The sequence below is a fragment of the Manis pentadactyla genome, chromosome 4, assembly GCF_030020395.1.
Source record: "Manis pentadactyla isolate mManPen7 chromosome 4, mManPen7.hap1, whole genome shotgun sequence".
Classification (NCBI taxonomy): Eukaryota; Metazoa; Chordata; class Mammalia; order Pholidota; family Manidae; genus Manis; species Manis pentadactyla.
The window spans coordinates 49,871,505-49,885,920 of NC_080022.1; the positions used below are offsets into that span (position 1 = coordinate 49,871,505).

Here is a 14,416-nt window from a genome sequence, read left to right on the forward strand (position 1 = left end):
TTGCATTTAAGGTTTCTCCATGTATTTTCATGGCTTGATAGCTCATTTCTTTTACAAATAATATCCCATTGTCTGGATGCACCACAGATTATTTAATAATTTACCTGCTGAAGGACATCTTTGTTCCTTCAAGTTTTGGCAATTATGAATAAAGCTTCTATAAACATCTGGGTGAAGGTTTTTGTATGGGTGTAAGTTTTTAACTGCTTTGGGTGCGTACCAAGGAACATGACTGCTGGATCATATGGGAAGAGTATGTTTATTTTTGTAACAGCCAAACTGTTTTTTAAGGTCAATGCACTGTTGTAAAAGAAATCAAGCCATGAAAATACATGGAGAAATCTTAAACGCATTTCCACCCCCCAGCAATGAATGAATTTCTGTTGTTCCACATCTTCTTTGGGATTTGGTGCTGTCAGTGTTACTGATTTTGGCCATTCTAATAGATGCACAGTCAATAAACATTTTTCAGTAAAAAAATCTTAGAAATCCTAAATTAAAATGAAATAAAGTTCCAAATCACTAAGAAAGTAGAATTATAAAATCTGTTATTTACATTATCATTTATAGGAGACTGGGCTGAAAGGGAGATTCTTCACAATCAAGCTCTAACCTATCACTGTCGAGTTACCATGACACTCCTCTGGGCAAACTGTCCTGTCTGCTCCAGACAGGCAACCCACTTAGTGTGTATGTGTCCTAGGGGTGTGGGGGCGATAGGAATGTCCTTTGGAATCTTAGTCTAAGGTCCCTCTCATTGCTACATTTTATTTTTTTCTAGGTACTGTGTTCCGCTCCCCATATTTGTTATGCCAATATAGCCATATCTCTGTTGTTACTATAATTAATTGCTATGGGGCCTGCTGCCATTATCAGAAGGAAAAACAGTATATCCACATTGAACATGCCCCTACTTATAAGCCTTCCATATATTAAAACATAGTAAAGCTACAATAATTTAGACTGGCATACATATGGGTAGAACAATGCCAAATTATGAAATAAACTCAAATGCATAGAGGAATTTAGTATATCATATGTGACATTCCAGTTTTGAGAAAACTGGCTAAGTGCATAAACAATTAGTGTGATAGGTACAATTTGGAAAAAAAATTGAATCCCTATAACTTACACACAAAGGAAGTCTAAAAGTACTGAAATTTTAATAATTTAAAAGGAAACTATAAAAGACTAGAAGAAAAATATATGATTTATTTTAATAACCTAGGAGTAGGGAAGCCTTTTCAAAGAACAACACAAAACTGTAATTTAAACAAATTGATGAGTTTGACCACAAAACAACAAAATATTTATGGCTGACTAAAAAAATAGAAGACATGAAATATTTGAGAAAAGATATTTGCAACTCATGCCACATCAAGGGGTAATTTTCCTTAGATGTAAAGGGTATACAAAAAGCAATAAGAGAAAATATCATTAATCCCATTGGAAATAGACAAATTATACGTGCATAGTTTTCAGAAGAATGTAAATGGGTCTTTAAGAAATGATGTTCAATCTCACTCTTAATGAGAAAATATACCAAGATGCCACTTCTCTCTTAAAAATTGGCAATGGTGCATAGTCCAAAAACACACTGAGATGGTAAGGAAACACGCCCTCTTCGATGTTGTTGGAATTGTTCATCGCTACAAACATTACAGAAGAACAGATTGGAAGCACCTTTGAAAATAACTAGGTACATCCCTGTCACCCAGCAATTTCACTTCATTCAATGAACAGATACACCTACATATGTGTTTATTTTATGGCAACCTCTGTCTACATCAGGATAGAGTGGCTTCATAAGCCTGGTGCATTCTCACAGTGGAATACCATGTCATAACAAGTGAGGCTGAGAAAATTCTTTATGTCCTTTATGAGATAAAATATTAATTTTTTTATATAAGAGAGTATACAATCTTGAGTGAAACAGAAAGAGAATACCACATACTATGTATTTCCATTCAGATGTCTTCAGAGACCAGGGGAAACTAATAGATGAAGATAAAAGTGAGAATAGCAGTGATCTCAGGGGAAGACACACAAGAGAAATGTTGAAATGCTAGAAATACAGATCTTGATTTGGAATGTGACTACATTGGTGTATATTGGAAGAGAAATGTATCACACCGTACACAACATTTCTGCACTTTTACTGTATGTTTCATCTTATTTTTGAAAAGTATAAGCAAGATATAGAACAGTATGAATAAAAATCTATTTTGCACAAAATCAATAAGAGGAAAAATATACAGGTCTATATATTTGTTTAAACTTGCATAAAGTATTTTCAGGAGCCACACAGAAAAACTAGTAACACTGGGTACATCTGAGGAGTGATTCTGGGTGACAAAGGGCAGAAGTGAAAGGGATCCCTCACTACATACCTTATGTTACTTTTGCATTTTAAGCCATGGGAATGAATATATTACCTTATCACAACACACACTGAATTAAAATTTCAAAAACACACCACCTAGAATCATTCAAGACCCCTGGGGCTTACTCAGCCCTACTTGGAAATGCCAGACTGAGAGAAAACTGGAGGGTCTAAAGCCAGCCCTCTGCTGACATGGCCTCTCATACCACATGGAGTCACTACTGAAGGCTGGGCTTGTGAGATATGACAGACATGAGTCTACCACCAGCTCCCCCTTCCCTCTCTTGAGGCAGAAGTCATCACAATTGCTTAGACCCTTAGGTTGAGTAAGGTCATATGCCTAGATGCCCTATTTTATTCATTCATTTAAAAATACTTACAAATGCCCAGTAGGTGTCCACTAGAACTGTATATTCTAGGCAAAAAGTACATAGTAGCTCATATTTCTAATTGAGGAAGACAGAAAACAAACAGATGAAGGAAAAATAAAACAGAGAGAGACAATGTCAGGTGGTGATTGATACCTGCAAAGAAGGAAAACGAAACAAGGCACAGAGATAAAGTATCAAGGTGGAGGGCAGTGAGGGAGAGTCCGGCCTATTCTAAAGGGGTGGCTTGCAGGAGACCTTCCTAGAGAGGTTGTGTCTGAGATCTGAATGCACTAAGGAGACAAGCAGTGTGACTATCTGGAGATAAGAGAATTCAAGGCCAAGAGAAAAGTAAATGGAAAAGCCCTGCCATCACAGTGTGCCTGTCACGGCTGAGAGACTTCAAGGGCCAGGGTGGCTGGAGCAGAGGGAACCAAATAGAGAATAGTAGAAACAAGGAACAAGAGCTCTGGCAGGGCCAGGGCAAAGCGGCCTGGGAGGCCATGCAAAAACTTAGACTTTTACTCTGAGCAAGGTAGGGAACCAGCAGAGGATTTTGAACAGAGAGAATTGAGAAATTATTTGTATTAATTACTAGTAATGGAGATGTCAGGATGGCTATAAAAGTCTGGGTTTTAGGAAAGAGAGGCTGGATATATAAATCTGGGAGGAATTGAGTTCTCTTTGCTCCAAGTAAGTTACTCTTTGTGGTCATTGTGTTATTTGGAGTCCTTCCTTGCCAGCACACCTTGATCAGGTCCACCCCTGTCTACCTGGTCAGGTGTCCTACCTTCACATTATGCAAAGCAGATGTTTGGGTACCTTCTCTTTTATCTTAGCAGGCAAACTGATCTACCCCCGCCTGAAGATTCCATATGTAAAAGGAACTAAGGAATACAGCTTTCAGGAAGTCACACACATGTGCCCACATTCACTCAAGTCCAGTTATGGTCCTCTCTTAGGACCCTAGATGAGTACTCACCTTAATTTTTACATTTTCTTAATCAGAAGGGACTGCTTATATTAACCTCCTCCGAACTTAAAAGGGCTGCTCTGTCAACCCACACATGGCTGCACAGACAGTGTAATATCACTAAGCATTTTTAGTTATGCCTTACTAAGACTTTCAAGACATTTCTACAACCATTCACTACCTTTTGTAGATTTCTTAAGCACTTTCCCATCTTTGTCTATTCCTTTCCCACTTACATCTGAATTACCCATCTGGTCCTGTTTAAAAATATATGCCATCCAATCTTTAAGACCCTAAAATCAAGGAAAGTCTTCTAGCTTACAAGTTGAATGATCATGATAAATTCACTTCATTTTTGTAAGCATCAGTCTCTGTACTTTGTAATTAATTCCTATGTCTAAAAACAGAGGAATTTACATTTTTGCTTATAGTTTATATTGCTTTCAACTTAAACTGATGATGATGAAGATGATATTTTGGGGTGATGCTCTGCTGAACTAGAGGCTGTCCATGCTCTTTGCAGGGCAAGAAGGAAAAAGTTGGCGAGTGAAGGTGGGAAGTGTGGAAAGAACTCCCAGCATGCAGGGAGAAGAACGAACATGTGTATTATTGTTATTATTATTATTATTAGGCTGAATTGGACATTAATTAATAAACTGTATGACCTTGGGAAAACTTACCTAACCCCTCTGAGATACTGATCACTAATCCATGAAATGTAGACAATAATAGTTCCATTCATGAGATTGCCACAAGGAGTATTTAAATGAGGTGAAGCTAAGCCTTAGCGCTGTGTCTGATATCTCCATAACACAAAGCACTTCATAAACTTAGGTTATAGTATCTTTATCCCATCAGGGAAGAAGGTCAGCCAGAGCAGGGCAGATGGAGGATCCAGAGAGGAACCGAGCACCATACGAGGGCAAATCAGGTATTCAAACACAGAGGCCAAGAGAATTCTCAGTGTTCAGAAATGAAGCAGAAGAAGGAAGGTGTAACCGAGATTCACATTTGAAATAGCAATATTTCATCCAGGTCAAACTAGAACAAGCATGTCTTGAGGTTATTTGTACCAGGGAGATGGTAGAACATACTGGTCAAAAGGTTGGATTTTGTACAAAGACAGGCATGTTTTTAATCCTGACTCTGAAACATAGTGGCTATGAAACCCCTGTTCCTCAAACACCAATTCCTCATCCACAAGGGAAAAGATTAAAGTGGTAGAATTTGGTCTCTGAAGCCCTACCCTAGACCCCAATAACATCATCCTCACTGTAGCATCAGGAGAGGTGTCTTGAGAGGCAGAGTACCATGGAGAGAAGTTCTGAGTCCCCGGAGACAGACCCAGCTTGAATTCTAGCTTAGATATTTATTACGTGACTTTAGATAAGTTTCTGAATCTTTCAGAGCCTGAGTTTCCCCAGCTACTACTTGGAGATAAGAATAATTTCTAATTGAGATAAAGTAAGCAAAACACTACTACAATGACTGGCACATAGTGTATGCTCAAAAAATGGTGATCATTGTTTATGGTTGCTCGTTACCAGGCATGTTGAGGACACAATATGGACAAGACAGACTTTATACTATTCAACATGATACCTTTCAGCTATTTAAAGACAGGGGCAATGTTCCTCCACCCCGTACCCACCCCAGTCTTTTCTCCAGTTTCTCAGCTATTCTCCTCATGACAAGATTTCCCTACACGATTCTCTTCTTCCTGGCTTTTCACTAGATGAAATCTGTTTTATCAATGCCTCTTCAAAATATGACACCCACAGGGAGATGGTATTTAGCCATGATGTGATCAACCTGGGACATCATGGGATAGAATTTGGCTTTGGCTTTAACCCTATAGTTCAGCTGATCAGGCCAACAATTTTACTGTTTTTTGTTTTTTGTTTTTTTATTCCGGCAACAGTCACATGGGAGACTAATGTTGCTGTTGAACTCACTGATACAGCACATAGCCTGGGGAAGCATTCAGTTGTTTTAAGCAAGCTTAAAAGTAAAGAGGCAAAGATCCTGTATGAGGATCCAAACTAGAATCAGGGAGAAGCTGAATCCACTACACTTCCTTATTCTTGAAGCAGTCAGGATCACTCTAACATAGCACCACAAAGAAGATGGGTATTTCATTTTTTGGTTGATGGGACGGAGGGGGCAAGAGGGGCAGAGGCAGTGTGTGCATTAACATGGCCAAAAACAGAAAAACTTAATCAAAAAGAAATAGGCTTGGAGTATATTTTCAAGCAGACTCCTTTATTATTAATTCCAAATATCTTTTTTGAACTCCTAAATCCTCCTAGGGAAATAGCATAGAATGAGAACAGATTTATACCCTCCCACTGGAGCAGAGTCTCACCAATGCTTCCAACTGACCAAAGGGCCAGAAAAAAGCAGCAGCTTCAAGACAGTCAACAGGTAGTTACTTGAACCACAGAATTTAAACCATCTCTTTAAATAAGAAAAAAAAAATAAGATTCCTAAAATATAATTCATAGTCTCTGAACATTCACAAGGACATTTTCTACTCTTTGATTTATGTGCCTAGGCCTGAGTGTCAGAGGCCTGAGAAACCACAGCTGGATTAAAGAGATGAGCTTAGCATGAAAGTCGTGTTTTGTTTTATGAAAGAAGCTCAAGCATCAGGGTTTGAATGGCTCGGCACCTCTTTAATCAAACCAGGGCTGCTCAGTCTGGGGCTTTGTAAGCGAGCTAATTAGTAATGTGCCAGAGACTTACCTGGTTAATCAAATGATTAATCACTCAGTAGACTTCATTCCTCTTGTTTCCTAGCTGTCTTTGGCTCTTCTATTTGGTTTTTTTGTACTTTTTTTTTTGTAAATTAGCATTTTAATAGCTGGCAGTCACCATTCAGGGTAAAAAATGGCATTGTCCCATTTTAACCACTTTCTGTGCAAATAAAATTGAAGACAGAGGAAATTCTTTTCCAGGACTAAGAAATGAACAGTCCTCAACTATGGTTTAACCAAGAAATGTTAAGCCATCTCTGAAGAAATAGGGTGATTGGGTAGAAAAAGATTTGAAGCCCTATAGAGGGTTGAACCTTCCTTCACATGCACAGTCCTGGCTGCGGAAAGGGTTCTGAAAAACCACATGACTGTAAATCAGCTGACTAAATTTCCATGTTTCTTCCTTTATTTATTTAACGTTTAGTTATTTTTTTAATATTTAAAGTCCCTCTTAGACAAATAAGAAGGTTGGCTATTTTGGCAAACTTTAATATGGAGAATAAAAATTCACATTTCATGGATTTGTTCATCAGTTGATTAACTTTAAGTTCACCTTTAAGCCTTCCATGCTTTGGAACAAGGCATATTAAAAAAGAATGAATATACACAAAGAAATAAAAGGCATCCAGATTGGCAAGGAAGAAGTTAAACGGTCCCTGTTTGCAGAAGACATGATATTGTATATAAAAAACCCTAAAGAATCCACTCCAAAACTACTAGATCTAATATCTGAACTCAGCAAAGTTGCAGGATACAAAATTAGTACACAGAAATTTGTGGCATTCCTATACACTAACAATGAACTAGCAGAGAGAGAAATCAGCAAAACAATTCCATTCACAGTTATATCAAAAAGAATAAAATACCTAGAAATAAACCTAACCAAGGAACTGAAAGACCTATACCCTGAAAACTACAAGACACTCTTAAGTGAAATTAAAGAAGATACCAATAAATGGAAACTCATCCCATGCTCATGGATAGGAAGAATTAATATTGTCCAAATGACCATCCTGCCTAAAGCAATCTACAGATTCAGTGCAATTCCTATCAAAATACCAACAGCATTCTTCAATGAACTAGAGAAAATCTTTCTAAAATTCATCTGGAACCACAAAAGACCTCGAATAGCCAAAGCAATTCTGAGAAGGAAGAATAAAGTGGGGGGGACCTCGCTCCCCAACTTCAGGCTCTACTATAAAGCCACAGTAATCAAGACAATTTAGTTCTGGCATAAGAACAGACCCATAGACCAATGGAACATACTAGAGAGCCCTGATATAAACCCAACCATATATGGTCAATTAATATACGATAAAGGAGCCATAGATATACAATGGGGAAATGACAGCCTCTTCAACAGCTGGTGTTGGCAAAACTGGACAGCTACATGCAAGAGAATGAAACTGGATTATTGTTTAACCCCATACACAAAATTAAACTGGAAATGGATTAAAGACTTGAATGTAAGTCATGAAACCATAAAACTCTTAGAAGACAACATAGGCAAACATCTCCTGAATATAAGCATGAGCAACTGCTTCCTGAACACATCTCCTTGAGAAAGGAAAACAAAAGCAAAAATGAACTCATGGGACTAAATCAAACTAAAAAGTTTCTGTACAGCAAAGGACATCATCAACAGAACAAAAAGGCATCCTACAGTATGGGAGAATATATTTGTAAATGACATATCCGACAAGGGATTAACATCCAAAATATATAAAGAACTTACACACCTCAACACCCAAAAGGCAAATAACCCAATTAACAAATGGGAAGAGGATATGAAGAGACAGTTCTCCAAAGAAGAAATTCAGATGGCCAAAAGACACATGAAAAGATGCTCCACATTGCTAATCATTAGGGGAATGCAAATTAAAACCACAATGAGATATCACCTCACACCAGTGAGGATGGCCAGCATCAAAAAGACAGAGAACAACAAATGCTGGCGAGGATGCAGAGAAAGGGGAACCCTCCTACACTGCTGGTAGGAATGTAAGCTAGTTCAACCATTGTGGAAAGCAATATGGAGGTTTCTCAGAAAAACTAAAATAGAAATACCATTTGACCTGGGAACCCCACTCCTTGGAATTTACCCAAAGAATACAACTTCTCAGATTCAAAAAGACATATGCACCCCTTTGTTTATCGCAGCACTTTTTACAATAGCCAAGATATGGAAGTAACCTAAGTGTCCATCAGTAGATGAATGGATAAAGAAGAGGTGGTACATATACACAATGGAATACTATTCAGCCATAAGAAAGAAACAAATCCTACCATTTGCAACAACATGGATGGAGCTGGAGGACATTAGGCTCAGTGAAATAAGCCAGGTGGAGAACGACAAATGCCAAATGATTTCCCTCATTTGTGGAGTATAACAATGAAGCAAAACTGAAGGAACAAAATAGCAGCAGACTCAAAGACTCTAAGAATGAACTAGTGGTTACCAAAGGGGAGGGGTGTGGGAAGGATGATGGGGAGGGAGAAGGGGATTGAGGGGTATTATGTTTAGTACACATGGTATGGGGGATCACGGGGAGAACAGTGTAGCACAGAGAAGGGACATAATGGATCTGCGGCATCTTACTACACTGATAGACAGTGACTGCATTGGGGTATGGGTGGAGACTTGATAATACAGGTAAATGTAGCAACCACATTGTTTTTTCATGTGAAACCTTCATAAGAGTGTATATCAATCATACCTTAATAAATAAATAAATACCTCACTTTCAAAAAAAAGAATGACTATATCCCCTTAACTGAAATTTTGCAGCTCTGATTGTTTTCCAGATCAATGACGTTCTTAATGTTCAGTTATGTAAACTGCTAAAGAGCTCAATTATCTTTTAAAAAGATAATATTATAATGGTTCAATTTCAATTCAATATATTCAAATACTCATCAGTCATAAAACATGTAAATAGCTAGAACTCTAATAAACTCATCAGTTAACAGCAATTCCATCATTATGTCACTATAATCACCCATGGCAACCCACCTTCCCACTCTGTCCTTAGGATCCATCAGCCTGTCATTCATAGCTCTGTGGATCTTCACCATGCCCCAAAGAAAAGCATTCTCTGATGACCTGAATGGCATTTCAGGTGGATGACCACATATAACAATTATAAACTTGTTTACAATAATTCCCTGTGTTTGCACTCCCATATAAATTTTCTTCCACTAACACACACATAAAATTCCTATGCATAGTACAGAAAAGGTAATCAAATAAATGTTTTGCTTTTCTAAAGGTCAGTGTAGGTGAATCCTGAAGGCAGGTGTGAATGAAGCAAAGGGTCAGATAGGCCTCTATCCTGTAAGGCTGGTAATTATTACCCCTTCTAGAAATAGCAATATTTCTATGTGAAAATTTTCAAACTACATGATTTATCACCTCTTCAATGACCACAATGTTTGGCCGTAGTGAACCATGAGCTCTGATGGGCAAGGGTCAAGCAATTTAGGGGTGGTGTATGAGTAATGTGATGGGGCAAGGGTCAAGTGAGAGATAAGGATTGGTAAATATTACTATATGCACTAAAAAGCAAACAGAATTTTTAAGCAAGGTAGTATTCTTATTAATTTAAATCAATAAACATGGGAGGAGTGAGAGCCCAACTGGAGGGATCAGATTTCATTCACTGTGTTTTTTATTAACTATTGTCCCAGAATTGTCACATCTCCCAGAAGTCTATAATAAAGGCAGAGATTAGTTCTTGAGACAAAAGCTTTGATTATTAAGAAGATTCATAAAATGAAGAATTCTTCAACAAATGCCTTTAAGTTAAAGGCTCCTTTGATAATTGGAAAACTGAGTCATCAAAAGAGAATTGAAGATGGAAACATCAAGACTAAGTTTTCACCTTGTTTCCTGGGCAGTTAGCTCATTCAAATAGAGGACATAGGGGAGAAAATACTGCCACTTCCTGAACTGGGCGTACCCTCAGGCTGGAAACAGCCCTAGAAATATTGAGAATTACGTCAAGTTATTAGTTTTCCCTCTTTCAATTTTGCCCATCTCCAATCAGTTGCCTACCGGCCTCCAAATGTATCTTTCTAAGACACAATCTGATCTCAGTGTTCACGATGAATCTGAGCTGCCTTAGACATGTTATGAGGCTGTCCATGATTTTCCCCTGCTGCCCTCCTCAGCCTTGTCCCCATCATTCCTCCACCCACACTTTCTGCTCCTGGATCACATTTACCTCAATAAACAAATATTCTGTAGCATTTTGTTCACATGGGACTAACACTAACCACCTTCAAGACTTCTTCAAGTAATTTCTGGATCAACAGACAGATCCCACTCCTGAGCAAGTCCACTCATGCAAAGTTCTACACCTGGACACGAGGCACCGCCATGCTCAGGACCTAGACCAAGGGTGGCTGTTCTTCTTCTGCTCTGCTAGGCCTCACTTTCAATGATTTCAGTGTGCTAATGCTTCAGTACAATTTTATGGTCAAAGGGAGGAGAATATTTCTACTCTTTTTGTGTAAATCCCCAAGAATGAGCAGAGGGGCTGGGAGAGGGGATTATTAAATTGTATGTTTTACCCCCACGATTGCAGAGATTAAACAAAGTAGTTATTTCTTTTTTTGTATGTGGTGACACTGTGCTCCCAAGACCCAGCCTTCAAAAGAGCCTTTGGCAAGACGGCAAGCTAGGAGGCAAACTCAGACGGCAGACACCGCACTGTACTCAGAGCTCTCTCTCTCTGGTCCCTGAACGTAAAGCTTGTTACTCAATGAAGATCTTCAAGTGGGATTCCTTCTCATCAGAGGGTCAGTGTGTTCTTGGGACTCTCGTATCCCCTCCCTAAAGCCTGATGTCACTCAACCGGTTCTCCAGACATGCTGAGATGTGCCTGTCTGGATCCCACAAGTGGAAACATCATGATTTCTTTCACAGGAGGCTTCTCGATATCCCCAAAATAGAGTTCCATCAGGCATGGGTCTGCAGTTTTCCAGACACATTCAGACACGCCTGGATCTGTGAGCAGGCACCGCCAGTGCTCAAGCTGAGACCCAGCTACACCTTAATTTATGGGTTGGTAGGAGAAAAAAGTATCTGTGGAAAAGAAGGTATTTGAGCCATATTTTAAAGGAAGAGGAGGATTTATGCAAACACTGCAGCAAATGATTCATGAAGAAGCATGACAGAGAAAACAGACCCATTATAGAGGCCAAATATCAAAATAATCTGTTTTAATCAAATTTTGTTCCAGATTTCCAGTGAAGGACATACTGACATTCTATGAGATCATACTGAATCACAGTAACAACTCCATAAATATTGTTGACTGAATGAATGAATGACTAAATTGTTTCGTTTTCTTTAAACCGATTAAATTTGGCTCTGAGTTCCTACTTGGTAGGGGCAAGCAGGATTCAATTTCAGTCACTTTTGAGGGGGGATTTCCTTCCTTTCCTAAAAATAATCAGCAAAGATTATAGGGTATCCACAAAATGAGGGTGACTGCATGGTGTTCACATCCTTACAGTTATATCCATTCTGTAAGAGATACTACTGGACAAGCACTCCTCCACCATCTAGCAGGTGATGGTGCTCCAGGTGGGCTCAGAGATGCTCCGCTCCCCCAGTAGTCCTCCCACTGGACACAGACCCAGCCACAGAGCCAGCGCCTGCTCCAGAAGGCTCCACGTCCCTCTCACAGACATCTCCCCAGATATGGTGCTTTGTACACATAAGTCACGGATCTCGGTCACTCATCCTAAATCCTAACTAACCCTGTCTCCATCAGAGAAAAGGAAATCCAGCCCTCCACTTCTGAATTAACCCTTTCTGTTTCTTGAACCCCAGCACCAACTTCTCTCCATGAGTTTATAAGCCCAAAAAGAGTCATGATTGTCTTTTTTGCAGGTGCTTCAGGGTTTTCAACCCTGATGCATAAAAACTATTAACAATCCCTTAGACAAAGAACCCAAACTCACAACACACAGGTTTGGCTCTTATGCTAAGGGAGGGGAAAATAGCTCTTGTTCTTTCATGTCTGGCTAGTAGCCAGAGCAAAACCCAAAATAATGTTAGGTAGTATTTTACGCCTGCCATCACACTAATTCCTATGATACTGTGGATAATAGTGTCTTAGAAAGAACTCTGAATCCAGAATCAGAAGATGCCACCATTCTGGACTCACTTTAGCTCATCGTGGCTCTATTTTCTCTCGTGTAAAAGTTGTCCCATTGACCCCTCAAAACCATCCTGGAGCTCAGATGAGAAAGGAATTTTATAAACACTGAGGACCAGACAAAAAGTGCTTGCTAGTGTGGACCGTGCCAAGAGTCAGCAGAAACCTGGATGAACTGGGCCTGCTCCCCTGTGACTCTGAAAAGAAGTCCTCAGAGCTGCAGTGACCCATTGGCCTCAGAACAGGTGCCTCTTCTCCTCATGGGTTAGTTCTGTTGTACTCCTGGAGGGAGAATGGGGCCTAGTGGCAACCCACAAGAAATGCCAGGCAGAATTGTGATCCAGGGTCCATTGCAGGTCAGGAAAGCAGATCTATCACCTGTGCAATGTTTGCTGTGGGGCTTGAGACCTGAAAGAGCTCTTTGTTCAGCCACCAGGTGAGTTGCAAGAGGAAGGTGCTTCTCCAGCCACTGCCACCAAACCTGCACAAAGCATTCATTCAGCCCTGTCCTGGCTGTGCCCTCTGGGGCTGCCTCTGACTTATTGGGTTGCCTGTATAGAGATCATTTCCCTGTCTATGCCCCCCACCCCGACTGCTGACCCTGCTACTACACAATGCCACTCAGAGGGCATGGGTAGAATATTACATTCCATAGAGAAAAGGCAATGCTCAGGCTGAAAAGACCAGGCTGCGGTAGAGGACACTCCCCTTCCAGCACAGAGCTCGCTGTGTCCCTGCAGACAATAGGCCTCTGTGCAGCCCCATCTCCTGATGCAAGGACTGCTTACATGTTTTCATCTTTGGAAACTTCAAACTGCTCAGTCTCCAGGAACGGCTGTACAAGGAAGTATCTGCCTAGGAGGGAAGGGGAGAAGAAGAGGTGAGATGTGTTCCTTCAAAATGATCTCCTAGCCAGGTTTATTTATTCCTGTGGGCAGTGCTGATCTTTGCCAATTCATTCCTTCATGCATTCAAACAGTCATATCTATAGGTCATCTACTATGTACTAGGTACCTTGTAAAGCTCTCTTACTAGAGATGCCTAGCTCTAGAGGGAAAAATTAAGTCAGACTGCCCTGCTCTTGAGCAGAAGGTGTCCAAGTGTCTGAAAAAGCATTTCATGAGTTGATATTGTGTTGGGCGTCCTATCTTCTACTCCATGCAGCACTTGATGTCTGATCTTCATTCTCTCCTGCTTCCTGAATCCCTTTTGATATAGCATCATGTGAGAATAAAAGTTAACATGTTGGGTTTCCCAGGCTCCGTCTTACTGGTGGGAATGCAAAATGACATTGCAGAGGACAATTTGACAGAATAAAACAAAACCACATATGTATTTACCCTTCCATCCAGCAATATCACTTCAAGGAATTTACCCACATATATGCCTCTAATAATTTATATTTATTTCAATATTTCAATTTCAATATAAAGGAAGTCATATCCAGGTGTTGATATTTTCAAAAGATGAACTTCAGCTAATGGATAGATGTCACTGGGAGAAGGATTTGGGTTCACTGTAACATGTGAATATTCTTTTCCACAGATTTCTAAAGATGAAGAGAACTTCTTCAGATAACAGCTCTACAGTGATTACGTTTTATTCATACAGAAATTGAGGCTTCAGGTGAAACCATATTTATATAAAAGGCTACTCAATGCAGCATCATTTTGATTTGCAAAAACATTGGAAACTACCTACATGTTCATGCCTAGGAGGCTGGTTGAATAAACCACAGCCTGGCCCACTAGAGCACCAGGCTGCTGTAA

The 14,416-nt window shown here is 39.7% G+C and overlaps 1 long non-coding RNA gene across 1 annotated transcript in view; it reads right to left on the reverse strand.

The window, feature by feature from the left end:
- LOC118925444 (uncharacterized) overlaps nt 1-14,416 on the reverse strand; it is a 212,878-nt gene that overhangs the window by 93,893 nt on the left and 104,569 nt on the right. The window contains exon 2 of the long non-coding RNA XR_005030055.2: nt 13,436-13,502. This is a non-coding gene — a long non-coding RNA (uncharacterized LOC118925444). The remainder of the gene's footprint in view (nt 1-13,435; nt 13,503-14,416) is intronic.